The sequence below is a fragment of the Podarcis vaucheri genome (assembly GCF_965113315.1).
Source record: "Podarcis vaucheri genome assembly, chromosome: 5".
NCBI lineage: Eukaryota > Metazoa > Chordata > Lepidosauria > Squamata > Lacertidae > Podarcis > Podarcis vaucheri.
In genome coordinates, this window is record NC_138763.1 from 33684846 (window position 1) to 33689900 (window position 5055).

A 5055-nucleotide genomic window follows, 5' to 3' on the forward strand; every position below is an offset into this window, starting at 1 on the left:
GTAATAAGGTCCACCCCCTCCCTACAAATTTGTTACTTAATTTTTAAAACTGCACAACATGATCGTTAATCACGTCATTGATGTTACATCTGGTCTGCCCTTTAACTGTTAACGGATCATCAGTGTGCACTTTAATGCACAGTGGTGGATGGGCTATGCATATTCTTGCACAGAAAGAAGATATACAACACAAGGCTGAAGTCATCTCACTCCTGCTACATATGATAGCCTGCCAAATGAGTTTTGCAATACTTGCAGTGAAAGCTATCATGCTTCACCTTGGCAGGCTTACTTCTGATGCTGTCCTTGGATGGAAGAAATGTGCTTCTGTCATACGAACACTTGCATGCATGCACACATACAGCACAGCAAACTGCTCCACAATGAGATGATTTATGAGGAATATTAAAGAGTCTCGGTTTGGTCACTGAAGAAGTGAAGGAAAAGGAATTTATACCGTACCTTCCCTTTTTATCGCTTTTGCTTTGCATTATAGAATAATTTGTCAAGAGCAGCTAAAATGAAGAGTGAGTTGGGAGACTCAAGAATTTTGCTAGGCCGGCATTAGAATGAGGAATAATATTTACGGCATATATCCTTCATGCTGTTAATGTGCAGAAGTGAAGTATATTTGGAAAGGGGGCATCATCTAACTCTTGAACTCTTCTGCACCTTGTGTCTTTTATTTTTCAAAACCCAATTCCCTGCCCTCCATAACCAAGCAGTACCTCTTCAACTGGGAAGTATGTAAGTGATTATCTGTCATTAGCAGGAATCCTCATAGGCTTTCAACACGGAAGTCAGACCAGGGCATTGCTGCCCCCTCCAGGACTGATCTTTATGGCCAGATGGTCTGTAAACCTGGCGAATGCACAGTGGCTCATTATCGTGCTTGCATGTAACCCCAAGACCATCAGGGAGCCCTCCCAGCTGTTTTGCTTTGCCTCACACAGAGCAGCACTTTTGCGGAGCAATTAGGCAATCTCTCTCCAAGTGATGAGTGCAGTATCTGTATCTGAAATGAGAAAATATTTACTTAGGAAAAAAACATAATAATCAGAAGCGCATTTGAAAATTGTCAGTGGAGCAAGCTTCTCTGAGTACTAGATTGGCTATCTCGGCTCGTCCATGTCAGAAAACTGTACTGGGATAACTTAGTGGGACTTCCATTTTTGCAGAGGATCACGCTGCCGATCTGTCAATCTACTTATCACTTTGACGCAACACTTCAGCGTGGTTCTTCTGGATGAGGGTTCAGTTCTATTCCCACTTCAGGAATGCACCAGTATCTATTAATCCCAGGCTTCCTGCCACAAGGCTCACAGTCACAGCTATGTGTAGGAATGAGGGGAAATTTGATTCAGTTCACATTCAAGGTGAACCTACCCAAATCTCACTTTCTGAGATGATACAAGACCCATAGCACAACCATCCTTCATATTCGCACTTCTCTGACTTTTGCAGTTCTGCAGCCAAGTAATGTGTACAAAAATGCCTATGCATAACTAGGGTAAAGTATGCATAAAATGCATATATCAGTGAAAATAGCATACGAAAAGGTAGTGCAGAAGAGATTGCCTTTGTAATAATAATAATAATAATAATAATAATAATAATAATAATAATAATATTAATAATAATATATGGCCAAATTGTCATATACAAGATGTGTATATAAAGAGATATTCACACTAAAATGAGGATTTAAAAAGCAAATTGCATGATATAGAAATAACAAGAATGGGATCTAAGAGTAGAAAGTTGAGAAATAGAGATAAACTGAAATTGACATACACACCTCTAATCTCCTGCAGCAAGCTACGAAGACAGGGGAGGAGCTTTTGAGGGAGGCAAGCAGGTAGGTGGTTTTGAACTTTATCAGGGCTGGGATAACTGTAGCCTCTTGTGCTGAATCAGGGCATAACAGCATTTTATTCCTGTGACTATAAACCACTGTAACCATTCTGAATTCTGAATTTTAAAATTATTGACCTGCTGATGAAGGACAGGTAATTATTTTATTATATACCTCAGAAAAAAGCCTGCAAACAGCCTTTTCTGCCCCCAACCCTCCCCATTTTGTGTGACATTTTTGAGATTTTTTGGGTCACTTCTTGGTTTGGCACGACACATGTATGTGTAGTCACGCACATATTGAACTAGCCCTTTCAGATTTGTACCTTGCATCTTTTTGGCAGAAATCACTGCATAAATAATGTGTGCATGTGTACATATGCACACACACAAATATACACACAGCTTTAAAACTTGCCACATCCGTACAGAATTTAGATCTATTCTAAATGTGAACTCAGAGAATTCAAAGACAGGAATGAGACTCTGGACACCTTTCTGCAGTTGTCAAACTTTCAAAGCTATTAGATTTTGCAATAGAGGGATGTAAAGAGGACCCTTTCACTCTTTGAAGTACAGCTCCCCACAGTTAAACTTTGATTAAAAAGAAAACCACATGTTCTGACAACTTTATGCAGAGAGTTACACTTGCAGACATCCAATACAATTCCTGTAGGGAAACTAATTAGACAACCTCCCTCACCCCACCCCAGTTGGATATTTTCCCACAAAAAGGTAGCAATGTTGACGGAAATTTAAGGTTTTACTGGATACACAACCAGACCCAAAGGCACCTGTTTTCCTTTTTATATTGTAAAGGAAAAGAGATTGAGGGTGAGAAAAGGTATCGGCTTTAAAACTTGCAAATGAACAGGATGCAGACATTCCTACAAAATACCCCACATGTTCCAACAAAAAAGTGCTGTGTATTTCATTGTCAAATCTGATCCCTGTAACCATTCTCACCTGTCTCTGAAAGGGCGCAGTTCAGTGTATTTTACATTCCCTGCAATTCTGCAAATACAGATAATATTTTAACAACAACAAAACATTGGGAAAATACTGTGATGTCTAGCCAGAGTAAATTGGAGACATTCTGCCCTTCATAAAACAGACTAAAGTTTAAGCAGTTGTGTAAAAGGTATTGTGGTCAGGCATTGCACAATAATAATGGGGTTATTGCAAGCCTTAAGCTACACATGGTGCCATAAATGTTTCACCGAGTTGATTTTATGTGCACTATGAAAGAATTAGAGAATCCAACATGGCCTCCCCTGACATTGTTTTAAGGTAATGCTGACAGTTGCACACATGTTTTTAAAAAAAGAAATGAAAAAACAACCAGATCACAGTTGAACTTTAAACATTAGATGCATCTATATATTCCAGGATTCAGTTACTTGCCTATACATTTACATACCACATTTCTGCCAATACATGTAAGGTGGTACACAGTTTAAGATATTTAATAGAAAACAGAAGAGACAAGAATCAAAAAGGGAAAGGCAAAAAGGGAAATTATGGCAACATGGAAGATCAAAAACCACTTTCTACTGAGCTGGGCCACTAGCGCATTTGTGTTTTGCAGTTTTGTCTTGTGAACAACCTTTGATCTTCGTATGAAAGGTGGTATACAAATTTAATAAAATAATAATAATAAAATTTAACTCAGTATTTTTTACAGTGACTGGCAGTGAGTTTCCACGGTTTCAGGCATGACTCTGAAATGGGGTCTGAACATGAGAGAGGTATGAGAAGAGAATGGATGGTAAACTATGGAAGGGTCCTTTCTGTGGTGGCACCGCACCCTTTCAGGTGAAGTGCCTTTGTCCTCTACATTATTATCATTAGGTGCAAGGTAAAAATATTTCCGTTTACTCAGGCATTTAATATGTGAAGTGCAGTACATTTTCAGCAGCAGGCAATTATTGGATATATTTTGAAATGTGATTAAGGATGTCTCTTGACACCAAGGTCATCTAGCCTCCAGTAGCAAATGCTGAATATAAAAACACACACACCATGCTATGAACCTGCTTCTTGGGTGCTCATATATCAGGGACATTGTTCTGTCCTAGGTGGGTTCTGGCTTGAATAGAAACTCCTAGAGAACAGAGCTGTCACAGGACAGCAGTGACACACCCAAGGCCCCAGACAAACAAAGGCTCACATAGTAGTAGTAGTAGTAGTAGTAGTAGTAGTAATAATAATAATAATAATAATAATAATAATAATAATAATAATAATAATAATAATAATAAATTTATACCCTGCCCTCCCCAGCCAAGGCCAGGCTCAGGGCGGCTAACAACCAATAATAAAAACAAGTTGAATGCATACAACTTAAAAACAAGATTAAAATACAACATTAAAACATTAAAATGCAGCCTTGCCACAGGAGGAGAAAGGGAAAAAGAAAGAGGGGGAGGGGGAGGGGTGGGGCAAAGTCCAATCCCAGGCAAGTAGGGAATCTGGCAAAAGACACAGCACTGGCAGAAAAACGTTCAAGCAACTCTTCCAACGTGGCTTTTTGGCTGCAGCTGCTGGAACCACACCCGAGTTCTAGCTCAATTCCATTACCTGTTGTCAAAGAGAGGTCTCCTTGTGAGGAGGACCTTACTCCTGGGAAGATATTGACTCCCAATGAGTCTTCCCTAAACTTTGGCACCTCTCTTTATGGGTTTCCATCTACCATTCAAGGCACTCATATGGGCTTGTTGGCCTCAGAGACTGAACTCTCCTCCTGTATGGATGACCCTCATCCAGCCTTCTTGTCTGAGAGTCCTCTTTCTCATCAGAAGATCTATTCAGGTCCTGGGCTTCTGTGGAAAGCTCCTATCTCTGCCACCACAGTGCCAAGAATACCAGGGTTCTCAGCCTCACTTGCTTATACCACAAGTACCTGCACTGGTGTATTTTTAATTTTTTAACTGCCACCAATTCCTTCAGGCCTCACAATCATTTGATAACATGCTTGGACTTGGATATGAGATGGACTCCAGGGACTAGGTTAATTTAAACTGGTTTATTTAGAGAGTTCTATACACAAAAGCAAAAGCAAATGCCTGTATTGGGGCCTAAGATGCTAGTTGGCAGTTTCCACACAGTCCAGAGCTGCTGCTGCTGCTGACTTTAGCCTCTAAATGGCTTTTGCCTCAAGCCGAGTACTCGATCCCAGCCAATTACCTCCACACCAACACC

The 5055-nt window shown here is 40.1% G+C and overlaps 1 long non-coding RNA gene across 1 annotated transcript; it reads right to left on the minus strand.

The window, feature by feature from the left end:
* Positions 1-510: 510 nt before the first annotated feature.
* Positions 511-4630, minus strand: LOC309533693. The gene is made up of 4 exons (XR_014220411.1): positions 4435-4630; positions 2821-2868; positions 1799-1908; positions 511-1015 (listed from the first exon to the last, which is right to left on the minus strand). It is a non-coding gene; the product is annotated as an uncharacterized lncRNA (long non-coding RNA).
* Positions 4631-5055: the final 425 nt, after the last annotated feature.